Source organism: Amaranthus tricolor, chromosome 12 (genome assembly GCF_026212465.1).
Source record: "Amaranthus tricolor cultivar Red isolate AtriRed21 chromosome 12, ASM2621246v1, whole genome shotgun sequence".
NCBI classification, from domain to species: Eukaryota; Viridiplantae; Streptophyta; class Magnoliopsida; order Caryophyllales; family Amaranthaceae; genus Amaranthus; species Amaranthus tricolor.
The window spans coordinates 13,550,484-13,567,501 of NC_080058.1; the positions used below are offsets into that span (position 1 = coordinate 13,550,484).

Below are 17,018 nucleotides of genomic sequence, written 5' to 3' on the forward strand. Positions count from 1 at the left end.
GGGTGCAGATCGGATTCGAGCTTTATTTTTTGAGTAGTTATCGGTTACGGATAACTATTGATCTGGTCAATATCGAAATAAATTAATAGTCAGGTTTTTAATTGATGTATGCTCATTTACTTACAAAAAATAATTACCGATTGTTTTATCAGATATAGCAGATAGGGGTGTCAAACAGGTCGGGTTGGGTCATTTTCAGGTTCGAATCATATATAAATGGGTCAATATACCCTTAACCTGAACCTGACCCATTTAATTAATGGGTCAAAAATTAACACCCGACCTAATCTGTAGCAGATCGAATCAACCTGCTAATGACCCATTTAACCTACTTTTTTTTAGGTCATTAAATTCATATATTTCAGGTCATTTGACCCATTTAACCTTAATTAAAGGCTTCCTCCAAAAATAAACGTATGCCACTTAATGCAGCGAGCACACGGTATTCTTTAGTAAAAGGCGAAAGAATTGTTCGCTTTGTGCTCACGGCGTGGCTGCGTAAGTTGGTATAAGATCTGTGGAAGTGATTTAAAGGATTTTTCTTTTATTAGTATCTTTCATAGCCGATGTGGGACAACTTCCTTTGTTATTGAAAGTCATCTTCAGCTGACAAATCCCTTAGCCAATGTGGGACAACTTCCTTTCTTATTGAAAGTCATCTTCAGCTGACAAATCCCTCAATACATGGTAATTGGTATTATCTTAGTTTTACGAAGTATTTGGCAATGTTGATCCGTCTTAAATTTAATAAATGGGTTAAACAGGTTTTTTTCGGGTTTAAATATTCAACCTGAACCTAACCCATTTAATAAACAGATCAGGTCGGGTTGACCCATTTAATTAATTGGGTCAAAAATCTAAATCCAAACCCGCTAATTTCGAGTCGGTTTCAGATCAGGTTAGCAGGTTGGGTCAGCTTTTGCCAGCCCTAATAGGCAGATCAATTTATTTCAATTAGTTTATATATATATATATATATATATATATATATATATATATATATATATATATATATATATATATATATATATATATATATATATATATATATATATATATATATATATATATATATATATATATATATATATATATATACATATATATATATATAGATATATATATATATATATATATATACATATATATATATATACATATATATATATATAGATATATATATATATATATATATATATATATATATATATATATATATATAGATATATATATATATATATATATATATATATATAGATATATATATATATATATATATATATATATATATATATATATAGATATATATATATATATATATATATATATATATAGATATATATATATATATAGATATATATATATATATATATATATATATATAGATATATATATATATATATATATATATATATATATATATATATATAGATATATATATATATATAGATATATATATATATATATATATATATATATATATATATATATATATATATATAGATATATATATATATATATATAGATATATATATATATATATATATATATATATATATATATATATATATATATATATATATATATAGATATATATATATATATATATATATATATATATATATATATATATATATATATATATATATATATATATATATATATAGATATATATATATATATATATATATATATATATATATATATATATATATATATATATATATATATATATATATATATATATATTCTGTATGCAATCTCTTCTATATAGAACTTGTATTCTTCCTTTTTCCGTATTATTAGAAAACTGAAATTGGACTTAATTTGCTAAAATTAGGTGAAAATTTGATTCGGATTTATAACAGTTCGATTTACAATCGGTTCGGGTTTGTATCAGTTCGGGTTAAAAACAGTTCGATTAATAATCGATCGGGTTTGTATCAGTTCGGGTTAAAAACAGTTTGATCTTAATCGGTTTTAGTCAGGTTACATTCGGTTACGTGCATAATTCGGGTCAGATTTGACTCGAGTCGATCACTGTTCAGTTCGGGTAACATCGGTTAAGGTTTATATGTCGGTTATAAAATTCGGTTGCTGTTCGAGTTCGATTTTGCCCTTTTCGGTTATCAAACGGTTCGAGTAAAGTATCGGTTCGAGTAATTGCGGTTCGGTAAACCTAAAAAACTTACAATTTTTGGGTCGGATAATTTTCGATTCCGGGTCGGATTTTCGGGTCGGATTTGTTTTGAACAGCTCTAGGTGAGACATTCTCACTTATGAGACGGATCTTATTGGACCGACCCAATTGTATATATATTATTTTCACTAATTTCACAAATTAAAATATCAATTTCAAAAGTTAAAAGATCAGTGTCAAGACTTAGAAGACCAATTTAAAGAATTTGAAATTGACATTTTAAGTCATGAAATTAAAAAATTTTAAGACTTAAAAGGTCAATTTCAATACTTAAAAAATCAATTATAAGCCTTAAACACCAATTGCAGGACATAAATTTTCATTTCAACTTTAAAATAGAATGTCTAAAACACTAAAGTTGATATTTAAAACTTTGAAATTGACATTTTAAGACTTAAAATTGGATTTTAAATTTTGAAATTGTCCTTTTAGATCTTAAAATTAACACACACACACACATATATATAGATTTATATATATATATATATATATATATATATATATATATATATATATATATATATATATATATATATATATATATATATATATATATATATATATATATATATATATATATATATATATATATATATATATATGTATATATATGTATATATATGTATATATATGTATATATATGTATATATATGTATATATATATATATATATATATATATATATATATATATATATATATATATATATATATATATATATATATATATATATATATATATATATATATATATATATATGTATATATATATGTATATATATATATATATATATATATATATATATATATGTATATATATATATATATGTATATATATATACATATATATAAATATAAATATAAATATATATATATATATATATATATATATATATGTATATATATATATATATATATATATATATATATATATATATATATATATATATGTATATATATATATATATATATATATATATATATATATATATATATATAAATATATATATGTATATATATATATATATATATATATATATATATATATATATATATATATATATATATATATATATATATATATATATATGTATATATAATTATATATATATTACAATAGATAAATGAACCAATGTTTGTATCTTTTTCTTCAGAGTAAATGATGGATTGGGTTCTACTTGTTATTGGGTTTATTGATTTATCGTTGATCTTTTATTCAATGTTTTAAAGCAATACGATATTATTAAAATTACACTTAGTCTATATCCAAGAATGCTTTGTATCTTTGTGTCTATTCTTCGGAGTCGAAACTAAAATACACATAATATTTTTGTTGTGAACCACAGAATCATGGTTTGAGTTTGTCGAGGTAAATTAAAGTTATTTGTTAACTTAATAAATCATTCTTATGCAGCATATTTTCATATGGGAGAAATTTAGGAATTTCATTTTATCTTTTGTATTTTATTTATTTTCTTTGTCTTTTGTGGTGATTTAATCAGGATTTTTGCTATATCTAACAAGCTAGGACTTCTGAGTGTGTCTTTTTTTTTTTTTTTGCTTCCTCTCAATTTAACCGAGCTCTTATTTAACTGCATGAGATTATTGTTTAAATTAGAAGTAAGCTTTTTAAAATTAGTGTTTCTGTATTAAATGATTTTACATTATATATATATATATATATATATATATATATATATATATATATATATATATATATATATATATATATATATATATATATATATATATATATATATATATATATATATATATATATATATATATATATATATATATATATATATATATATATTTATATATATATATATTTATATATATATATATATATATTTATATATATATATATATATATATATATATATATATATATATATATATATATATATATATATATATATATATATATATATATATATATATATACATATATATATATATATATATATATATATTATCATGTAATTATGTAATTTGAGTGTAAAGTACCTAATTGTTATTTAACAAAATTGTGTTTGAATTTTAGGTTTTAATGAAGTAGCATAATTACAAATTTGGTAGTTTTCTAATGCTAAGAAACGAGCAGGGAAATCGGTACTACTTTAAATCTAGTTCTCTCTATTTCAAAGCTTGGGGGAGTATTAAAAAATAGTATTAAAAAATTTATCATTTGACTTTTATTTATGTGAAAAAATTTTCAAGAACAGTATAATTATTCTTTATCACTCAATTAGATAAATGGGTCTACCCGATCATATCAGCTTATTAAATAAGTTAGGATAATGTTAAAATTTTAAACCCGCAATAAATTTTTATAACTCATCTAATTAAATCAGTTAGTTTAGAGTTAAGTAAAATTTGTATAACATAAACTTAATTCATTTAATATTTTCATATTTTTTTATATTTAATAGAAAATAAGCAACTCATAAATTAAAAGTTTAAACTGAGGTACGATTTAAAAGATAAGATGTAGTCATTGTTAAAAACTTTTAAACTGTAAACGAGTTCGGTGGCTTGAAATCAAGTTGATATGTTTTATAAGAGGTCATGTCAGAGGTATGATTTTTAACTTAATTATCAAAGAGGGATAGCTTCGGTTAAGAGGTTTTTGATCCATTTATATATGACTCAAATTCGAATCTTATCCTACCTGATCTTTCTAACAAGCCTACATGTAGGAGTTGTTTGGAAAATTAAATGATAACTATTGATTTTTAAATTGACTTATTCAGGGGATGTTTGGCAATGACCTACTGAAAATGTTAGTTGTTTTTGTTGACTTTTAAGCAAGCTGAAAAATCAAAAGTTAACTAAAAAAGTCAATGTAAAACCCAAGTACTAAAAACCTCCTTGATATTAGCTATTTTTGTCGGCTTTAATGCTAGCTGGATAGGCAAGTCATTTGGAAAATAAAATTAGGTATTTAATGTTGATTTTTTTTTTAAAGGAAAAGTCAATAAGAAATTTAAAAAATAGAAAGTTATAAGATTATTTTATGAAAAAAACATAATTTATACGTAAAGAAATATTTTTTAAAATATATTTATTTAAATCATCATTATAATTATAAATATTAACAAAAATAGTTGAAAAATAACAAATGATGACTTCTTAGCTAGAGCTTTGGAAAATGTAGTATTAATTTAGTAACACTATAATTGATTGAGTGGAAATTTATTTTCCCAATTAAATTTGGAATAAAGAAGATAAGTATATAAAAGATTTCATTACATTAATTCTTTAAATCAAATTAAAAATTTTTAAAAGATTAATTGCATCAAAAAAAAATTATACGTAAGAAATTATTTATAAAAAATATATTTATTCAAATTATTAAAAATTTTTTTGCATTAATTTAAAATTTAAAATCAAATAACGTAGTTTGAAACAACTCAAAATAAGCTCAATTCATTCATAAATAGTTAATTTATTTTATTTAATTAAATTGTAGAAGACCATTAAAAATATCTTTAAATAAAATTAGATTAAATATTTTAGCAAGTAAGTTACATTGTTATGCACTTGAATACTTTTCTTATGATATTAAAAGTAGGCATTAAGCATAAGTCAAGTAAGCATTAAAGATAATGTAAGTAACCATTAAAAATACGATAAGTAAGTATTAATCCTAAATGGATTGAGCTTGAAATACGTCTCTTAAATAGACGATCTCTCAAAAGACTAGCTAATTTATTAATTATTGTGCATTACATTGACTTCTAAGTTAGTATTAACAAAAAGAGCTCGAAAATAGAAAATAATAACTCCTTATAGCCTTGTAATATTCTTTGAAAATTTTATTTATATATGATTTTATACCAAACTCCGTAATGTAGGGAATTCTAAACTAATTAGGTATAAATCTTGATTGTGTTTTAAAAGAAAAGTCGATAAGAAATAAAAAAAATAGAAACAGTTATAAGATTATTTTATGTAAAAATAAAGGGAATATAACAAAACTTGGTCTTAATACATGCAGATGAAGCCGGCTAATTATTGCAACTCATTATTTTCATGCATAATAATAATAATTCTTACATTCTTACTTCCTAATTCCTAAATCATAGCAATGTCGGTTAGTTACACTTTCTATTTTTGACTCAAAAATTCTGAGTCTTCTCCGTTTCTCCGAGGATCTGGGAAATGTTTTCATATATATTAAATCAAAAATGCATTTATTTGTTATCATTTTCAAGTTTGAGTCTCCTGCTGCTCTTCGTTCAATAGCATAAAAAAAATTCTGATTCAAATTTATTGTTTTGTTCTCTGGATTATAAATGACCAAAATGGAGATCAACCCCATTAAAGACCATGAGCAAAGCTTGTCGATTGTAAATGAGCAAGCTATTCTACCTCAAAATAATACGGTTAAAGCTTCAAAAGATAGTACCAGTGAAATTCAAGTACTGGGTTTTAATGATAATCACTTAATTAGGAGTGAAGATTTAAGAGAAAAACCTAAGAAATCTATGCCTAAGCGGGGTTCATGTCATGTCCAACGAATGGGTGAAAAATACTCTTGCAATTTATGTGACAAACAGTTTAAATCTGTTAAAGCTGTTTATGGTCATTTGAGATGTCATAAGGAGCCAAAAAAGGCAGTGACTTTGAATGAAAGATTGAATGTTGATCCAATCTGTAAAAAGAAGAGATCTTTAAGAAAGCGTAGGACTTGTTTTAGTTCTTCTAATTTTAATAATCTTTCTCTGTTTAATTTGAAATCTTCATCTTCTATGAATGAAAATGATGTTGATGAAGAAATGACAAAAGTTGCTGATATACTCTTATTGTTTGCTTCTCGTGGGGTTGTGTTTAAATCTGTTAAATCTTCGATTGTTTTGAAGGAAAGGGAATCTTCTCATCCTGGTCGCAAACGTAAAATTTAAGAAGATGATCAAGGGCTGATCAAAACATTCAAAAAGAGAAGATTCAATCTAACACTTATGTCCAATGGAGACAATGACAATGAAAATGGAACAACTAACTGTCAATAATGATCATAAATCTGATTTACTTTGCACTAAAATGAATGATGAAACCAGATTCTATGGCTTGCATTATGTGCGTAGAAAAAAATAAGAGGAGAGCTCATTTAAATCTAACATTGAGTCAAATGATAAGATAGACGAGGAAGATATAGTAGCTGTCCAACAAGGGAACAATCCATCAGGACAGAGGGAAGCATCTTGTGATGATGAGTTGATGCAACAGCATGTGGAAGAAGGAAAGAAGAATGGTGGTGATCATACTTAATTCAGGAAACTACCTCATACTAATAAATAGCTTATTGTTAACTCATCTTCGGAACATACAATTTGTTGATTTTTTTCATTAATTGTAGTGTAGTAGTTCAAGTAGTGAATGGAGATTCATTTATTAACAAATAGGATTCTTTTCATTTGAAGCATAAATAAAATGATATATAATTGTTCTTTTTCGTATTCAAGATGTAGATCTAGTATTTTCATCTTTTTCGCTGGTTTACTATGTAGTCTTTCTACGAATTCTTAATAGAATGTCCTACACTAACATGGTTCCTGCTCTGTGCATTACACTCTTAAAACACCCCCATTTGCCATTATCTGCAAGCTTTAACAGTCTCTTTTTCCATCATAGTATGGTAGTTTAACTGTCATCTTTGTAATGAATGTTTTTTGGTTGAGATGCAATCGTGTAAAGGTGTCTGGGTCATCTTTCCATACTGCTGTGTCGGAATGTGTTATGTTCCTTGCAGTGTGTGCAGGTTCCGATTGTGATAAGTGCAGTCTCAAGTGCTGATCAGCTGTTCAATAACCATGTGGAGAGATCAAGTGTGCAGTCAAAAGATCCTTGTGTTATGTTGCTGTCAGATTGCCTCTTTGTTGTGTTATTTAGCACCTAAATTTTATATTAGGTTGTTATAGAGTTTGTTAGGTAGTTATAACTAAGCCAAAGTCATCTTGCTATTCAATTTTGTTTATTGATTTTTAATTGGAAAATTTGACAAATAATAAGTTGAACCAACTAATGAAATAAAATCATAGTCTTAAACTATCAATCACATCACGGTTTCTTAAAAAAAGATCAGTGGCCTTCTAATCTAAGCTGCTCAAATGATTAGTATTTAGTACTTGGTGCGCTCGAATGGGTTGCCTAGCCTGCTATCAAACACTCAATCAATAAATAAAATCGCCTGCTTTTTGGAAATATTTCACATGTGAGAAAGATTTCACATCGCTAAACAAGTGGGTTATAGACTTATATATAATACTTGATGGGTGAATCTCCTAATACCATATGATTTTGGGAAAGAATAAACCCTATCAAGTGTGTATGAAAGTCAATGATTATTACGCGCAGGTTTGTAGGCCTGAGCCAACGGATGCCCCGTGGGTATATATATATATCAAACACTAGTCTAGGCCATAATATGGCCATAATTTGGTAAAAACCGCGTAATTTTTTTTTGTTTATTTAGCTTGTCAATTGCCTATTTTATTTAAATTACTCGAACAATTGGTCTAGTTCATTGTTTGCATAAACTGTAACACCTTCAAAATAGGTCGAACTTTTGAAAATACCTTTAATGAAAAACATGAGCCCAAACCTACTCATGGGAGTGTTACCGCCACATCTATTTCTAATTAAATAAATGTAAGGCTTAACGAATAAGAAATAACTTAATAACTTTAAATCCAACAAAGGGTCTTACAACATAAGAAAAGAATGAAACGCAATCTATGTCCACATAAAATTTAAACAACTTACAGTAAAATTTAAACTGAAATACGACTCTAATAAAAGCTATGTTTCTAGGTGATCCTCACTCCACGATTCCCACGCAATCAATAACCTGCAACATAAGAAAGCAAGAAAAATAAGGGAAAAACTCCCAAAATCAGGAAATTGAGTAATTCCAACTCAATCCCATCAAACGATTAAGTTTGAAAATGATTTAAGAAAATAAAATATCATCAAATTGAAAATAATTTTAGAAAATAATATATAGCTGAGTTTAAAAAAAACAATTTGTGAAAACAATATATATAATATCACATAAACCAATTTATTAATTTGATATTTAATAATGACAAACACATAATTAATTTTTAATTTGAGGGAACGAGAACGCCAGTAGGCTGAGGCTTTACCCCTATACCTACTTCATTAAGAGGTCGTCACCCCAAATAATTCAAGGCTAGCAAAGTAGTCTCAAGAAACCCTAGTGTGCACACCCTTTCTACTTGGATCACAACAAATAGAAGGAAGACCAAACATTGTATCAAATATCAGAAATAAAAATACATGTCGGCAGCTATACTAACCAAACAAGACAACATGTTCATTACACTTATACTTGGATCACAACAAATATGAGAGCTTCATTTCCCTCGTGTCACCCTTTACGTGATTTAATATATTTTAATAATTAGTCGCGTGCACACAAACATATAATCAAACATACATTATACATTTTATTTTATGATCATAGGTTTTCCCAAGAAAAATATATCTCAAGAATATTCAATTGCAATATTAATATCATAATATTTTTCTCCCAAATTCAATCGCATTTAAAATAATTATTAAAATAATAATATAACTTTCATCAAAATAATAATATTATAAGTATCTCTCTTTCAAATTAAACCGTATCTAATTTCATTATCAAAATAATAATATAAATTTTATCAAAATAGTAATTATAAATTCAAGTTTAACAAAAATAATAGTAGATATAATTTGAGAATATATAAAACATAATATCATATAAAATAATGTCATATAAAATCATGCATTCTATTTAAACACATTAATTATCACTTAGCACATAATATTAATGGGATAATCCTAATTAGATGGACATTGAGAATTACCTTGTCATGCGATCCTAGACAAACGTACGCTCCTAATAATTTTTGTCTACGAATTCGCTATCTACACAATAAAATAATAAATCTCAAATTAATACCTCGATCAACCCAATCGAAATAAATAAATTAAAAGACTCTCGATTTATATTTTATAATTTATTTAAAATGACTAATTTTAAAATGTAGTTAAAATTTTAAAGATTAGTAGTAATAATTTTAAAACAAAAGGACAAAGTTTAAATAATAAAAGGATTATAAAAAAATGTATATAAAGGTGCTTTAGAAAACTTAGGAAATTTGGTACTGATTACCAATACCCACGAAAAGAAACAGGGGAAAGAAGAGAGAGGAAGAGAAAGGGAGAGAGAGAGAGAGAGAGAGAGAGAGAGAGAGAAATAGGGTGAAGGAAGAAGGTGTCGGCCGGCGGTAGCTCCTGTGGTCGCCGTCGCACGCCGGTGGTATCCGATGACCGCCGTAGCGCTGAAAAACTAAAGTCAGAAATACTTTCTTTTTTTTTCATTTTTCAAATAAAAGATGGGTGTTTTTCAATTAATAGCATAAATTTTTTTGGGTTTTGAATAAAAAAAATTTCTAACAAATATATGAAATTCATACCTTTAATATCAAAATCTTGCCTTTTCTAGATTAAATTTTAAGCAATTGGAAGATTGAGGTATAGGAGAAAAAGGAAGTGTGAGTAATAATGTGAATGAACTAAGGGTAATTGGTTTAATTTATAGTGGGTAAATGAGATTAGTTATAAGATTTAGAGGGAGAAGTGGAAAGTTATTTGTTAATGGGAAGTTATTTTTTTTTTTAATTTCTGAAATTCGTTTTTATAGATTTATAATTACTATTTTATTTATTTATTATTATTATTATTTTATTTAAAAAAACAAAAGCGGATGTTACATAAACCTCTTCATTGGTTAAATTTACGACTTAATTTGAAAAAAGTAGTACTTGCTCTATTGGAGATTTTACCAGATTCTCATAGCCTAGGTTTTATTTACATAATACTCCGATCAACCAAAGTTAAAGTATTGATGACTGGGTTATGGGTTCTCATTTTCCCTCCAATTTAAATACCCTTACCTCTCCATAGCACAATATGTATCACTCCTAGAAAGTTACACCAACACCAAATCTCTTCCCAAGATAAAACAACTTCATGCTAATATCATCACCTTTGGTGTACTTTTGATTTCTTCTTCAAAACGGTTCACTCTTGTCTCTAATCTTGCTTCAAGTTATGGGTTATGCAAACACGTCGCATTTGCACGTAAGCTGATTGCACCAACCAAAATTTTTTTTGTATAACGTCATTATTAGGATGTACTCTCAAATTTATTCACCAATTGAGGTTCTTAAACATTATGTTGATATGCTCTATTCAGGATATCTCTTACCTGACAAGTTTATGTACCCTTTTGTTATTAAAGCATGTGGGGATTTGTCCTTGCTTAAGAATGGTGTTGTACTTCATGGAAGAGTTTTTACTTCTGGTTTTAGTTCAAATATGTTTGTGTTAAATTCTTTACTAGCAATGTACATGAATTGTGGTGCAGTGGAATTAGTGAAGCACACCTTTTATATAATGGGCAAAAGAGATATGGTGTCCTGGGCTACAATGATAAGTGGATTTGTGAAGAATGGGCGTGCTAATGATGCTGCAATGATCTTTGATGAAATGATTGATGTTGGTGCAAAATTTAATAGGTCAGTTGTGATATCAGTTTTAACAGCGTGTGGGCATTTGGAAGATTTGGTTTTCGGAAGAAAAGTTCAAAGGATTGTTGAAGAGAATGGTTTTCAAGACGATCTTATTATATGTAATGCGTTGATTGATTTGTATGCAACATGTGGCAGCATGGATAAAGCAAAAGAAGTGTTTGACAGGATGAAGGAGAAAGATGTGGTGAGTTGGACCTCTCTGATAAGAGGATACATTTTAAATGGAAATTCTAGACGTGCATTGGAGTTTCGGGTGATGTATCTTGAACGAGTGATGCCCAATTCAGTTACTTTCGTCGTGCTGCTTCAGGGTTGTGGAAACTTGCAGGAAGTGAAGGAAGGCAAGCGCATACATGGGTTGGTAGTGATACGAAATCTTTTCTCCGATGCAATAATCAAAACTGTTTTGATTGACATGTATGGAAAATGTAAAAATATCGGTTTGCTTCCAAGTTTTAATGCAGAGTTCACAAACGAGAGTAGCATTATGGAACGCGATGATTTCTGCGTGTACATATAATGGCTTAGCAAGCGATGCAGCATATAGTTTCAAACAAATGCTGAATGGTGTAGTAAATCCTGATGCTATTACTTTCAGTAGTCTCCTATGTGCTTATGATGATTTGGGTCATGAACATATTGCTTTTAGCATTCACAGCTATTTGATGAAATCTGGATTGCTGTTTGAAACTGAAGTTTTGAGGGGTCTTATTGATTTATATTCAAAATGTGGAAATTTAGAGTATTTTCAGAAGATATTCAATGAAGTTTCATTGAAATACAGAGATTCTTCTTTGTGGAGTACACTGATAGCTGGATATGGAACACATGGGCATGGGGAAACCGCAGTCTAGCTTTTTAAGTGCATGATACAATCCGGAATTGAACCAAATGAGGTTGCGTTCACGTGCGTTTTAGATGCGTGTAGCCATGCTGGTTTAGTCGAGGAAGGTTTTGAGTTGTTTAAACTGATGCTCGCAAATTATGAAACTAGTCCTAAGATATATCAGTATACATGTATGGTTGATCTTCTTAGGCGTGCTGGGCGTTTGCAGGAAGCTAATGACATGATCTTAACAATGCCATTTAAGCCTAATCATGTTGTTTGGACTTCCTTGCTTGGTGCTTGTGTTGTGCATCAAAATGTCGAGATTGGAGAGATAGCTGCTAAAGCACTTGTCGAATTGGAGCCAGAAAATCCGACCATTTATGTCTTATTGGCAAACATATATGCTTCAGTAGGTAGATGGGAAGATGCAGAGAACGTACGTTCAAGACATGGGGACATAGTTTGGTTAAGGTTAATGTTATTTAAGTGAAAATGATAACTCAAAAGATATGCATTCAAAGAACACAATTAAATATGTTGCCATCAATATATAAAGGATTCCTCATAAATCCACTTTAATTATTTCTTTTTCTTTTTATCCACTTAATTTGTTGTTGTTTTATCAATATTTTATCTTTAGTATGAAGCACACCACATGAATTCATTTCATGTAAAAAAATATTTAAAATGAAAATGAAATACTTTCTTTGTCTCACCATATTTGTTTAATAGGCATCTGACAGAGAACCAAAAAAAGAAGGTAAAAAGAAGAAGATTCATCGTCATCCAACTCAGTATATCCCTCTCATAGGAAAAATTATGGACAGGGTCTAGGGAGGGAAGGACGGCGGCAACTCATACCCATAGAGGACAGCGCCGCCAAAGGAGTCCCCTGGGAGATGTAGCTACACGTAAAAGATAAAAAGACCTATAAATAAAAAGTAGACCCACCGACAAAATAAAATAGAAGGGGATAAAAAAACTAATAAAAGAAACGAGAGGAGCAGGATGGTAAGAACACAAAGAAGTAATCTACGAGGGCATTAGTAATCTAAAATAAGGATATGACGCCTCCAACTACCCCTATCCCTAGTCAGGTCCCCGAAGAGGTTTTGCTCACGCAAGTCAACTTTTATCTCATGCAAAAAGAATCATTAAAGAAATATCTAAATGAGATAAAAAGATAAGTAAAATGTATAAGTAAAACTTGATAAAATATAATTCAAAATTAAAAATAGATTCAGAGTAAATTTAATAAGACAAACTAAAAAACAAAAATTAAGCAAATGTTTGAAGATAGAGGATCTAGTAGTATAACTATGAGATAGGAAGAATACATTTCAATCTTTCTTTGCTTTAGTTGTCTCCACATAGAAGTAGCAAATTAACTTGAAGTTTATTGTACAAGTGATTTCGTAAATAGTCAAGTCTCGTTTTGCAACATTTGTTTTAGTCAAGTCTTATTTTGCAATATTAGATTTAAAAGTTTTCACATTGAAATCTTAGATATTGCTTAATGAGGGAGAAATTTATTGATTATTGATCAGAAACAAAACAAAATTTAACAAATTTTTTAAAGGTTTAGTGCAATTTAAAAAATTACGATATTTTCTAATAACTTTGTATCTAAAACGCATAAGATATATGATATATCACAAAATTTAATATTGAGGCTTTAAATTTTTTGGGGCCCTATGCGATTAAATATGTTAAACATACTCAAAATCTGCCCTATTATTGACTGTATATTAATTGAAACTAATTTGTGCGAATCTCCAACAGAACTTCACAATTAGCAATGAGCTGCACTATAAATAAACCCTGTTTGTGAAACAACAAAACAGTACTTGTAATGGAAATAACTAATCACTGTCGTATGTGGAATGTGATTCCTGCACATTTAAATAACCCAAGAATCGTACAAGAAAAAATAATATGAACTACGTACCAATAATTCCCAACTACAAGGTACTTGTAGCAGAAAACAAATCTTACCCTAGCCAAAAATTAAAATTGAAAATCTAGTAAATAGAAACAAGGACCAAAAAATGATATTGAAAGAAAAAAGAATTAAACTATATCCCAATCTTTTCTTGAGCAGACGAGGACCATCCCCGGAGAGCTAATCGAAAGTCCAATATATGACAATTTCTTATAAAATCGTTAGAATAATTGACATATTTGGTCCAAAATGATCGGAGATGATCAAAGCCAATTGGAAGCCAAGGTTTTGACTGACCATTGTAATGAATAACCGCCTCTTTCTTCACGCTTTAAAGATTTGTCTTATTCTGGTAGCCTAAACCAAGCATATGCCAAGACGGGTCGATAGGGTGAACATGGCCCTTGAATGCAATCAAGGCTGGAGGCAAAGTTCCGAGTTTCCACATGGTAAGGTTTGCGTTCAAGTTTTGTAGAACGGAAGACAATAAAATCCAGATGTAATCAACACCCATTGAAAACAAGGAAAATTCTTATTACAACATCATATAAAAAATCATGTATCATATTATATTCAAAGTTCTTAAGAAGTCAACCTTGATTGTCCCTTATTACCTCAAACAATTTTTTCTTTTTTATCAAGGTAGTCCCAAATGCTTCACATTTCTATGAGTTCACAACTCCTCTTTGCATCTCAATCTAAATTTTTTCCCTCCCCAAACTTCCTCTATTTTGATGCGGCTAAAGATTGATTGTACTTTCGAATTATAATGGACTAAAGTAAAACAGCTCATCAAATCTTGTGTTCATTCAATGACTCATTATAATAGACCATGGTCAATCAGAAACAATCTATTTGTTAGTTTAAAGTAAGGTTGCGCACATACTACCCTCTTAAACCCCACCATAGGTAGAAGCCACTTAATGGTATTGATGTAATGGAATGACCTTACCTACCCTAATTTTTAACAACTTAATTCCAAAAATAAGCTTCGTGAAAACTTAATTCCCAAAATAAGTGTCTGTATCCAAACCTAGCCTTGGAGTAAGTCGCTGTTACTAAAAGCAACTTTAATAAAAAAAATAAATAAATAAATAAATTTTATTTTTTTTATTTTTTTTATTTTTTTTTAAGTCGCTGTTAGTAACAGCGACTTAATGCGTTTTAAGTTTTCAGTTATCAGTTACTTCCTCATTCTAACCTACGAGATTAAGGAGTTGACCAGTTAACCTTAAAGTCGTTGTTACTAAAAGCGACTTAAGGAGTTGACTGGTCAACTCCTAAGTCGCTATTAGTAACAGCGACTTATGGCTTTTATTTTATTTTATTTTATTTTGTCTTTCGCTGTTAGTAATAGCGATTTACTCCAACGCTAGGTTTGGAAATTAAATTTTTGCGAAGCTTATTTTTGAAATTAAGTTGTTAAATAATCTTATTTTATTCAAATTTTCACCAATGGAGTATTATCAAAGCCCAAAACTAAGTAAAGTTGTAGGTTGCACGGGAAAAAATTTGAAAAAACTAAGAAGCTCATTTTTTAAAAAAAAATCAAAATAATCTTTAAGAAATTTTAATTTTTACAATAAGTGTTTGCTTGTTCAAAGCTGAGGTGGATATTTATTCGTTATTAGTAATAGCGAACAAAGAAGTCGGGAAAAGAAGAAGTCAAAAAGCCAACCATTCTTTGTTTGCTGTTAGTAACAGACACAACGAACATAGGAAACCTTATCAAACAGGGTCAAACCATTATTCATTATTGGTTAACAGCAAACCAAGGGTTGACCCTGTTTGAGCATGAACATTTGTTTGTTGTTGGTAAACATCGAACAAAGTAGCTGACTTTTTAACTTTTTTCTATTATATTAAAACTAGTCGTTTTGACTTTTCAAACTAATCGTTATTATGTTCGCTGTTAATAACAGCGAAAAAGTGTTCAATAACTACACACCAAGTCGCTTGTGCTATGTTTGTGAATGATAATTTCATTTGAAATATAATTTTGGCTCAAATTTTGTGTGTGGCTAATAAAAAAAATTTTAATTTTGATTTGAGTCAAATCCACCATGGTTATAAAAAGTGATTAAAATAAGAATTTGACAATAACTTTTCAAAGCTTCTCATTCTCCAATTCTACATTAATGATTTCATATTTAAAATCTAAAATTGTAAATGAAATACTTATTTTGAAACGTAACCTTATTTCATCCATCCAAAATCAACCAAAGAAACATCATAACGGTTTTGAAGTTAAGTTAAGGAATATTTCTAGAACTTAGGATGAATACTCATTTTTTTTACTAATTATTTAATTTACTTAACAATATTATTTAATTTCGAAATAATTTTAATTAATGTTATTATGTTATTTTATTAGTAGATATCAAAGTTTCATTCAATGGAACAACATTGTCATTGTGTTTATAAAGTTGAATATGATC

The 17,018-nt window shown here is 27.8% G+C and overlaps 1 non-coding gene and 1 pseudogene across 1 annotated transcript; one reads left to right on the plus strand and one right to left on the minus strand.

Moving 5' to 3' along the window:
- Nucleotides 1-380: 380 nt before the first annotated feature.
- On the minus strand, nucleotides 381-496 carry LOC130797373 (U5 spliceosomal RNA). The gene has a single exon (XR_009038841.1). It is a non-coding gene; the product is annotated as a U5 spliceosomal RNA (small nuclear RNA).
- Nucleotides 497-7,172: 6,676 nt separating this feature from the next.
- Nucleotides 7,173-13,472, plus strand: LOC130828597 (pentatricopeptide repeat-containing protein At5g39350-like; annotated as a pseudogene).
- The last annotated feature ends 3,546 nt before the right edge of the window (nucleotides 13,473-17,018 follow it).